The 11,690-nt window shown below is 51.3% G+C and overlaps 1 pseudogene; it reads right to left on the reverse strand.

The window, feature by feature from the left end:
• Positions 1-2,423: 2,423 nt before the first annotated feature.
• LOC124655765 lies at positions 2,424-3,435 on the reverse strand (annotated as a pseudogene).
• Between the last annotated feature and the right edge of the window lie 8,255 nt (positions 3,436-11,690).

Genomic DNA, 11,690 nt, shown 5'->3' on the forward strand with positions numbered 1-11,690 from the left:
AGGGTTTCCATGGAAATCGAGCATCGAAGGGTGGGAATGACCCAAAATTTTGTGTGTGTCCACATGGTGTTTACACTAGCTTGGTGGGATGTTTTTATCCAATGTTGTACCCCAGGGTCCGCCCGGCTTCACGCACATGCGCTAACGACGCTTACGCAGTTCCATGACGTATAGGGTGGAACTCCCCGGTGTGGTAAACCGAAGGAAATATTGAGATACTATGGTCAATACTTGTCACCACATGTCCCCATGACATAACCAAGATCAAATGAAGGCACAATTCCACCGTGGCACCGACGCTGGGGTGTAGTCAATGTTGTAGACCGTGCGGTCAACAGATTAGGGTTTCCATGGAAATCGAGCATCGGGGGATGGGAATGACCCAAAACATTTATGTGTGTACACATGGTGTGTACAATATCATGGTGGGGTGTTGTTTGATCCTATGTTGTACCACCGAGTGCGTCTGGCTTCACGCACATGAGTTGACGACACTTAAGAAGTGCTAGGAGGTATAGGGTGGAACTCCCCTGTGGGGTGAACCGGAGTGAATCTTGAGATAGTACGGATCCATCCTTGACACTACATGTCCCCATGACCTAACCAAGCTCAAGCGAAGGTACAATACCACCGCGGCACCGCCGCTGGGGTGTAGTCAATGTTGTAAACCGCACGGTAAACTTATTAGGGTTTCCCTGGAAATCGAGCATCAGAGGGTAGGAATGACCCAAAAAATTATGTGTGTCCACATGGTGTGTATAGTATGGGTTGTTTTTTTTGATCCAATGTTGTACCCCCCGGGTGCCTTCGGCTTCACGCACATGCGTTGACGGCCCTTAGATAGTTCCAGGACGTATAGGGTGGAACTCCCCGGTGGGGTGAACCAGAGGGAATCTTGAGATAGTATGAATTCATCCTTTCCACCACATGTCCCCATGACCTAACCAAGCTCAAACGAAGTCACAATGACACCGCAGCACCACCGCTGGGGTGTAGTCAATGTTGTAGACCGCGCGGTCAACAGATTAGGGTTTCCCTGGAAATCAAACCTCGAAGGGTGGGAATGACCCAAAAAATTGTGTGTGTCCACATGGTGTGTACACTAGCATGGTGGGATGTTTTTTTATCCAATGTTGTACCCCCCCCCCCCCGGGTGCGTCCGACTTCACGCACATGCGTTAACGACACTTAGGTAGTTCCAGGACGTATAGGGTGGAACTCCCTGGTGGGGTGAACCGGAGGGAATCTTGAGATAGTATGGATCCATCATTTACACCATATGTCCCCATGAACTAACACAACACAAACGAAGGCACATTGCCACCGCGGCACCGCCGCTGGGGTGTAGTCAAAGTTGTAGACCGCACGGTCAACAGATTAGGGTTTCCTTGGAAATCGAGCCTCAGAGGTGTGTACACTAGCATTTGTTTATCCAATGTTGTATCCCCGGGTGCGTCCGGCTTCACGCACATGCGCTGACGGCACTTAGGCAGTTCCAAGACGTATAGGGTGGAACTCCTCGGTGGGATGAACCGGATGGAATCTTGAGATAGTATTGATCCATACTTCCCATCATATGTCCCCATGACCTAACCAAGCTCAAGCAAAGACACAATGCCACCGCGGCATCGCTGCTGGGGTGAAGTCAATGATGTACACCGTGCGGTCAACAGATTGGGGTTTCCCTGGAAAACGAGCTTCTGAGGGTGTGAATGACCCAAAAATTTGTGTGTGTCCACATGGTGTGTACACTAGCATGGGGGTGTGTTGTTTTATCTAATGTTGTACCCCCGGGTGGGTCCGGCTTCACGCACATGCGCTGACGACACTTAGGCAGTTCCAGGATGTATAGGGTGGAACTCCCCGGTGGGGGTGAACCGGAGGGAATCTTGAGATAGTATGGATCCATCCTTGCCACCACATGTCCCCATGAACTAACACAACACAAAGGAACGGAAAAGTCCACAGGTCAACTATCATTGGAGGCCGGTCAAAAGGGTAGATCTGCGGGGCTCCCGGATTAGGGTTTCGTATACCGGAGGGAATATCTAGCGGAGGAAATAGAAGATTAAAAAATTGCATGTGGACCTATATTAATATATTTTACTGTACCGAGATTACAAATATTTTAGAAAAAATAAACTGAAAAATGAAAAAGAAAATTTTCTTTGTCTATGCCGAGGGCTACCCTTGGCATATGCTTGGCCGTCGACATAGCCCGTTTGGGAATAGCCGAAAGAGGCGCACCACCACACGCGGCATAGCCCATTATCTATCCACACACTCATGTACACACCGCGGACCCAACCCCGTGCCGCCGTCAGCTCCACCCTAAGGTTCGCCTCCCGCCACCGCCTCCCTCCATACCACATGGCCGCGCCACACGCTCCTCCTCGAATCCCGCGGCTTCGAACCCCCCGCCCTTAAGTTGCACCGTCCTCCGCCATATCAGACGGCTGGGCCTTAGCTATGTCGAACGCCTCCTTGAGCCCTAGTTCCTGTAGAACCCCGATCATGTTCATGTTGAAGCTCATCTTGAACATGGGAAGCCGAAGGTCGTCGATCGTGATGCCACTATTCGGTACATGCTGTTGTAGGAAGTTTGGGCTGGACGCCATCTTGTCGGCGAGTTGCCATAGCCCATCGTGCGTGTTAGGCAGGAAGACGCACATCGAGTAGATCGGCGCTGCCGGCTGGGTGGGAAACTGCCAGCCCCGTTGGCCCATTCGTAGCGGAGTTGGAGCAACTTGAAGCCGTCTTGGCAGGCGAGGCGGTGGGTGTCAAAGCCGCGCATGAAGGGCATGTCGACGTCGGTGTCATCCAGGCGGTGGAACTTGTCTTCTTTCGTGTGCTTCTTGTCGAAGGGCTCCTCCCACTTCCCCTTGAAGTAGATGGCGTTGGCGAGCACCAGGTCCGTGAGAGGCGACATCGTGTCTGGGCCGATGATGGACGGGATCAGCTTGTTCGTCCACTTCGCCACCCACGAATTGACCTTCTTAGCTTCCTCTGGCTGCAGTATCAGAAAGAAGATACGTGAAAATTGTATACGATGATAATGCTTCCGGTGATATATGTGTATAGTGGACCGAAATACTTTTGCTGACCTTATTGTGGAAGTCGAAGGTGCGCACGACGACCTTGTATGACTGGAGTGTCGCGGTAGGCAGGGAAGAGGGGAATCATCCGGTCATGCCACACGCCTCCCGGCGACAAACGCCGCTGCCCTTCGGTGACACGCCGTAACAGCTCTCTGACGATGAACACCGGACCGAAGGAAATGAACTCCAAACGAACATGCAAGTATTTGCGGCACATACGCCTAGGCGATGAACTCCACGCCGAAAAATGGCTTCTCTTTACTTAAACTGGGAAGACTGCAGGAAAAAGGAGTGTGCCAAGGCTAGAGGAACTAGTCCACGCGTTGCCTTTCTCCATGTCGCAGGTGCATGGTCATGCATGGCCGACCACCTCGTGTCGCTGCTGCATGGTGGAAAAAAAAATCATTTTTAGCTCTGAAAAAAAAATCATTTTTAGCTCTGAAACACGTCATTTTATTGGCCCATCTTTTTAGGTTTCGTGCATCTCCCAACAGGAGCACTGCCGCGCTCGACGTGGCGAAACGGGGTGTCCGATGCGTCCCATTTTGAGCACAACTATTTCAATAAAATCAGAAAAATGTGAGACCTTCGCGAGGCACCATTTTGTGTGACCTAGTTGCGAGGAAAAAGTTAAAACTTGGAATACTACAGTTATTCCAGGAAAACATTCATGAAATGAGCCACCTACGGAGTTGTATGGCTTTTAGGTCAAATGGGGTACGTTATGGCCAGCGGGCCTGCATAGTCTGCCGGAACAAGGCCATACCACACACACACATGTGCCCTGGGACTGAAATCAACGCAATGTGCGGGGTTTTGCCATCGTGCCCATGAAAAACTCCTTTTCCATTTTCTAGTGTTGAAACACGTTTTTTTGTGAAGCAGGTACACGGGCGTGAACTAGAGTTGAGGGAAACTTGTGCAGAATGATAGAAGAACACCTACAAAATGCTTTCACACAACCGTCCCACGCGCCAGCTCTCCGGGAAGCCGTAGCATCAACCGCCATCTGTCGCTGATGCCATTGGAATCAGGCCGTATTGGAACTAGGCGTCCACTTTTCCCTACCCTTGATTTTCTAGAAAAAAATCCTTTTTTGCTTCGGAACATTTTCATTTTATGTGCCCATCTTTTTCAGTTGCGCACGCTCCCAAGTGCATGATGTGGCAAAATGTTGCGTCCCATTTTGAGCATAACTAACTAAAAAATAATCATAAAAATGTTAGACCTTCGTGAGGTGTCACTTTATGTGACCTAGCTGTGAGAAAAAACTCAACTTGGAATACGATAGTTATTCCAGAAAAACATTCATAAAATGAGCTATCACCTACGGAGTTATATGGCTTTTAGGTCAAACAAGCTAGGTTATGGACAACAAACATGCATAGTTTACCGGAACGAGGCCATACCGCTGACATGCGTGTGTCCTGGGACGGGAATCAACGATGTGTACGGGGTTTTGCTATCGTGGCCACTAAAAACACGGTTTCCTTTTTCCGAGTGTCGAAACAAGTTTCGAACAAGTACAAGGGCACGAACTAGGGTTGGGGGAACTTGTGCACGGCGATAGAAGAACACTACACAACGTGTTCCGCACGCACGCCCGGGAAGATGTAGGATCCGCCCCCGTCTCCCGCCGTTTGCCGTTGGAATCGGGCTGGATTGGAACTACACGTCCACTTTTCCCTACCCCCGATTTTCTAGAAAAATCATTGTAGCTCGCAATGTGCCATTTTATGTGCCCATATTTTTCGGTTTCGCGTGTCTTCCAATAGGATCACCGCCGCGTCGAGCGTGGCAAAATGGGGCAGTTTTGCCTAGTATCTTGATGTAAGCAAAAATGGTCTTTGCCATGTACCTTTGAGAATACGCATGCAAAGACAATGTCTTTGTGGTGTGCTTTGCAGAATACACAGACAAAGAAAAACATAGTTGGCCCATATGTCTCGATAGTGAAATATGGCATGATTTCTTCATGGGGAAGACAATTTCATGGTTGCTATGCCTATACTTCCGCTTATGTCCTAGGCGAGGCGTTTGTCCATCGCCTAGTGCTTAAGGGTGAGTAAGCGTCTCCTAGGCGTCGCCTTTTCCAACACTGACGGTGCAACATGCCCTACTATCCTATCAGTTCGTCAATGAGGTCTGGAAGGGTGTTAAGTCTGAGCATGACGTCCATCTTCGTAGAGGTTCTTTCATCTCTCCACAGACCTGGGTTCTTGATTTCCTTGACCGTAGCTCAGATATCCAGATTAGTACGGCAGCTACAGTTTGGCATATTTGGGATGCACGAAATAAAGAACGTGAGGGAGAGGGTTTGGTGCATCCCGCTTCTCTGGCTGCAAGGATTAATGCATACGTGGATTCGATTTTGCTCCACTTGCACACACCAACTACTATCCATAGGCGTGAGCTCTCTTCAAGTGTTAAATGGGTACCGCCACCGGAAGGTACTATCTTGGTGAATGTCGGTGCAGCCATGTTCAAGTCTATGAGGCAGATGGGGACTGGTATTGTTGCATGACATCACAATGGCTCGTTTCTTGCAGCTTACAACGAGCGATATGATAATGTCTTGCTACCAGATTTGGCGGAGGCGTTGGCCATTCGCCGTGCCCTCTCTTTCGCCTTTGATGAGGGCTTCCCCAAGATCATCATTGTCTCGGACTGCCTATCGGCGATACAACGTATAACCTCCCCTGTGACTAGTTGATCTTTGCTCGGTAAAGTCATTGAGGACATCAAGATCATCTCTATGGTTTTTTTCGCTTGTAGTTTTCTTCATGTGTCTCGCGTACTCAATGTTGTTGCACATCAATTAGCTAGAGGGGTGTCCTCTGTTATTTTTGTGTGGCGTGTCTTTCCACCGGACTTGATCCATGAGGCTTTTGTAATGACTTTTTGATTATGGATCAATAAATAGTACACGTTAAAATTCAAAAAAAAATGTAGAAGATGTTCAGTTTTTAGGACAAAACTGGACGAAAACTTACAACAACAGGGCCAAGCCTGCAACCACAAACACCCAAAGGCCACCATGAGGGGCACACCTAGCCATCCTGGTTATCCACAAAAGCTACACAAACGCGAAGCTCAAGCTTGCCTATGCCAAACAGATGGCTCTTCGAGAAAAGGTCGGCAGCTCCGATTCTGAAGACGAGCCTCAGAGAGACGATGTGCAAGACTTGCGCCGAATAGGACCTTCACCGAACCACCCCTTGAAGGTCATCGAACACTGCCCAAAGGTGACTTCGACTTCACAATAAGAGGTGACCAGAACGACGACATTCAGACACGCCAAAACGGAGACTAGCACGGTCTTGCCGCAACCAATCCTTGGTCATCATCATTGTCGTTGCCTCACAAGCCTCTACCCGGAACTGCCGCATCTTCATTTGAACTCATCCTGCTAGCTCATGTTCCCACAGAAGCCAGAATGCGAACAAACCTACTCATCCACTGGTCCTGCTTGTCGATCTCCAGCTCCAAAGATGAAGCCTCCAAGAGGGAAAACGACACAACAACGCCGCTAACGTTCAATCACAGAAGAACAAGAGTTTATCATTGTAGCACAATGCCAAAATCACCTCACAGTTTTACTAACTCATAGCCGAGAAAAGAATGGCGATCAGGCAATCGTCTCATCCACGCATCCGAAACGTGTCCTTCGGCTGAAAAAAATGGAGAGCCCTTATCATCATCAGTAACGTTGTCACAGTCTGAGCAGCTACGCCTATCGTGATGGTCCACGGTGGACTGGGCGCACGACGAAAGCAGTCTTCCTTCTCCGCGACGCCTTCGTCTCCTTCCCTCGCGCCGCGCATGCTCCAAAAAGCTCCCACCTTTCCCCTCCTCCCACGCCTAGCCTCAGTGCCTCACTCCCCCCATGCCCATGCCCAAACCCTAGCCCCCCGCCTCCGCCCGCCGCCGACATGGCCTCCGCCGTCGCCGCCGACGACTACTCCTTCGCCGCCGAGTACGACGGCCCGCCGCTCCCCTACTCCCTCCCGCGCGCCATCCCGCTCGACCTCTCCCGCATCCCGCTCGCCGCCCTCTCCTCCTCCGACTCCTCCGGCCCCTCCGACGAGCCCCTCCCCGTCGTGCGCCCCCTCACCCCCTCCTCCCTCTGCTCCGCCATCCACGCCCACCAGCAGCAGGCGGCGCCAGGGGGGCCGCCTCCTCGCTCCTCCTCGGGGCCCGTCGCCGACTCCCCGACCTCCGTCATCGAGAACCACCACGCCGCCGCGCACCACTCCGCCGAGCTCCCATCCTCCCCATCCGACGCCGCCCCCTCCGACGACGAGGAAGATGCAGGGATGCCGTCCGTTCCCCACCAGCCCACAGCCTCCTTCGCCGAAACCAGCGGCTCCCTCCTCCAATCCTCCCCCTCCTCCCGCTCCTCCTCCTCCTCCGACGAGCCCCCCTCCTCCCCCCTACCCCACCCCACAACCACCGCCGCCGCCGCCCGCTCAAGCGGCGCCCTCTCCCCGCCCCACCTCGACGCCCCCACCACCCGCTCCGGCTGCTACCGGTGCGGGAAGCGCGGCGGCATCTGGGGGGGCACGGAGGCGTGCCTGGCGTGCGGCGCGCGCTACTGCTCCTCCTGCGTGCTGCGGGCGATGGGGTCCATGCCGGAGGGCCGCAAGTGCCTGCCCTGCATCGGCCGGCCGGTCGCCGAGGCGCGGCGGGGCGCGCTCGGCCGCGGCTCGCGCGTGCTGCGCCGCCTGCTCAGCGCCGCCAAGGTGGACCTCGTCATGCGGAGCGAGCGCGGGTGCAAAGCCAACCAGCTGCTCCCCGAGGACGTGTACGTTAACGGGGCGAAGTTGGTGCCGGAGGAGCTCGCGGCGCTGCAGGGGTGCCCCTGCCCTCCGTCCAGGCTCCGGCCGGGGTTCTACTGGTACGACAAGGTCTCCGGATTCTGGGGAAAGGTGCGTCAGCCGTAACATTTTGGTCGTCGTTTGATTACCAGTCTGGTCCGTCCGAGATTTTAGGACACCATATATTCGATATGTATCCTGTAGTTTGGTGTCACAATTGTAGATTTATAGGTACTACTAGTAGTTTTGGGATTTCCGTTAGTCATTAGCGCCGGCCACCTGCCTTCACCTCTTCTAGGCTTTATCAAGAATAGCAGCTTTCATGCAAAACTCCAGGGATTCTGCCCATCCACATTTAATTGCTATTTGACATTCATCTATATTTCAACAACAAATATGTCGAACCTCCATTCCCCAACTTTCAACCCTTCATTCCAACTAACTAATGAACACCGCCCTACAACTAGGTAAACTAGGGATGTGTTTGGTTTTTGCCCAAGATTGCCCTACCATATTTTGGTTGAGCCTTTCCTTGCCCACAAGTTGGTCTACATTGGCTAAAAAACTAATACCATCATCAGTTTCATCACGCATCATGCTCGTGTGGTTCTTTTTTTTTTTTTTTTTTGCACACAAAGCGGGGTCAAACGACCCCAGAGGAGCTTTTTTCATAGATCCATACATGGCAGGTACAAATTGCAGCAAGGTCCTCTAGCATCTCTTGCACTAACAAACCTACTATTTGAAGTGAGGACCTCACACTTTACACATAGCACCCTACAAACATTGCAGAAAACGCGATCAAGTCCGGTGCCTCTGCCACCAGTCGCCGGCGAGCTCCAGGCGTCACCGCCAAGCTCCAAGAGCAGGATGCTCGCTAGCTCCTCTCCGGCGAAAAGATCCAGCTGCTGGCAACCAGAAGAGGGCCGGGGACGAACCACTTGGTCTTCTACAGGCGGCGAGCTCCAGCAGATGAATACGAAGGCCTCCGAAACGGAGGTTGAAGAAGGGTCTCCCGACAGACCACAGATCACGGCGACGAACCTGTTCGCCATGTGTTGCGCGCAGAGAAGATCAACAGCTCCAGATAGTCCCTCCATAGAATCCTCAACAACCGCACCATCCAGCCTTCCCTCACCTTGCCCACCACCGCGGTGATTTGGAAGAGGAAGAGGCAGGGCGGCGCCGCCCAGATCCAGGGAGAGGATGAGCCTTATTGAAGGGGGCGGTGCAGTGTTTCCGCCGTCCGCCTGCGGCTCCATCCCTAGGAGCACCACGGCCAGCATCAACACCACCACCAGCCATCGGGAGGCGCTCGAGCTCCGCCATGGCCAGACCCCCGATGGCATAGCACCAAACTCCACAGGGGTAAAATCTACAAGAGTAAGCCTAGACCTAGCCCTATACTTAGCCCTATCTACTCCGGCACCTCTCCGAGACCAACTCCGGCCGGCTACTCCGGCGGAGAGGCCCTGGATCGGCCCGGCCGACCACGGGTGACTCTCAACGATACTGTAGCGGACTTAGAGAGGAGGAGGGGGGAAAATGAGTCCGCTCATTCGTCGCTCGTGTGGTTCTTGTCTCCCGATAATTAACAAAGCGGCCAGCTGTTGTGTTGTTGAACTAGCTAGGCACGACGTGTCCTAGTACAACACAGCAGGTGACGTGCGTCGAGAGATCTGGCAGGCCATCGAGCTCTCCCACAAGGAAAGGAATCGAGGACGGGGAGGCGCGCATGGTCCGCCGGCCAGTCCGTCGCCGCGTGCGGGGCCCACGGGGAAGCGAGCGTAGACACGATGGCCTTGACGAGGCTTCCACGTCGCGGGAGGAAGGAAAGGAATCAACGTCACCCGTCAGCCTCAATCAATCAGGTCAGATCAGATCAATGAAATGAAATGGAAACGAAAAACCAAATCAGATCCCGTGAGCAGGATCACGTACGTGTGCTTACTAATCCAAAACAAAAAAAAGCTACACTTGTACGTACTCCTACCATAACGAAGAAAACCCAAAAGAACAAGGGCCACCGGAAGATCTGCACACACGCGCGCAGCCAACAAAGGACGAGCTACCACAAGATCGAGAAGAAAAGGAAGATGGATGATTTACCGGTCTGCTGGATCTCGATACACCGAGAGAAGGGCGCGCGCTCGCCACCGAGAAAAGCCGGCCGTAGAGCCATGCCTCGCTGGCGCCCAAATCCACCTTGAAGCAGAGCGGCCTCCCCTCTTCTCGCCGAGCAAGAGTCAAAGTCTAAGTCGTCACACACGACGCACGCGTTGGCTCAACCCCACCTCATACTTATAGAGAAAGATGTGACTGCTTTTTGGAGTGGTTCGGAATTTGTGGAGGGAAAAAAAGGTGCGGCGGGAATAAGGCTAAATTTTCGGACCTCCACTTTCCTCCTAGTTGATTGATGTGAGAGATGGATCGCTGGCAGATAAATGACAGGCAGGGTGGAAGCTAGACGTCTGGGCACTAATGCACGTTGATTTCTTTCCCTTGATCTGCGGTGGACTCTCCAATTATACAGAGTAAATCTAGGAGAGATAGATGGAGCACTGGTTATGTACTCATCTATAAGAGGAAATAGGTGAAAGCGCAAGGTACGATGATTAATGCACATGGATGCATGGTGGGCCATGTTGGTTTCTTTTCCTAGTACCTAGTATTAACTTATGACTGGAGTCAGGAATCACAACCAATAAAATTGGAGCACCATACCGTGTGTGGTACTCTAGTGGGCATGGGGACCTCTGTACAAAGTGAATCAATCCTCCCTGATTTTCGTTTGTTGTTATCCCTGATTTTCGTTTGCTGTAATCCTTGATTTAACTTACGATCAAGCGAGACGAGGTCAGCTCTTAATAAACCGTTTCTCGATCCTCACTTTGCAACAACAAACTGTACAAAAAAAAAATCGAAATTTTGCCATAATATTTTTGCTCTTTCAGACGTTCAGGTCACAGATCAAATAATCACAGCAGCTTACTCACATCCAAAACCACACCATCAAGCTCAGATCACAAGTCCAGATTCGAATCAACAACAAAGTCAAACCTAGCACTTAAAACTCCAGGTCTTATGGAGCATTACAGAAATACATGCCACAAGGACTGAAACAACAACATAACACATAGGCCACGGACGGCTTTCCAGGTCACGAAGGAGTTCGGTGTGCACCAATATGCAGAGCCGCAAGCGTGTCACCCCTCCCCTCCAATATACCGAGCTATTTGCAGACAATAGAATAGTGAAAGGATGTAGCTCAAGCTTCTCGGTCTTCTTCTTTCTTTACTTGCGCTGAAATGCAAAGACATAAAGGACAGAAGAAAGTTTTGTCAAGGATTAAAATGAGGCATATACCAAGCTACAACAAGGAAACTTCCACTCTCAGCATAATCAGCTTGGACATGAACAAGAGGTGGAGAAATTTCTAATACCAGCAAACTTTCAAACAAAAATTACTCACGACATACACTTTGCTATAATAAAAAAATTCAACTTGATCATGTATCTAAATTTCTTCAAATTTATTCAGTACCCCACGATTGGTTCACAACATATATACATGGTAAACATGAAGCAACCAGCTCTTAGATAAAAATGAGTAATCTATGAGAAAATTTCTCTAATATCAGCAAGACACGAATGATCCCGGCTGCAACATACACTTTGCCTCAGCAATAACTACAAAAAAAATGGAACAAAACTCGCTAAGCCAAGTATCCAGTAAAATCACCACCTCACCACAGCAACAACTGACACACTAGTT

This window comes from Lolium rigidum, chromosome 5 (assembly GCF_022539505.1).
Source record: "Lolium rigidum isolate FL_2022 chromosome 5, APGP_CSIRO_Lrig_0.1, whole genome shotgun sequence".
NCBI lineage: Eukaryota > Viridiplantae > Streptophyta > Magnoliopsida > Poales > Poaceae > Lolium > Lolium rigidum.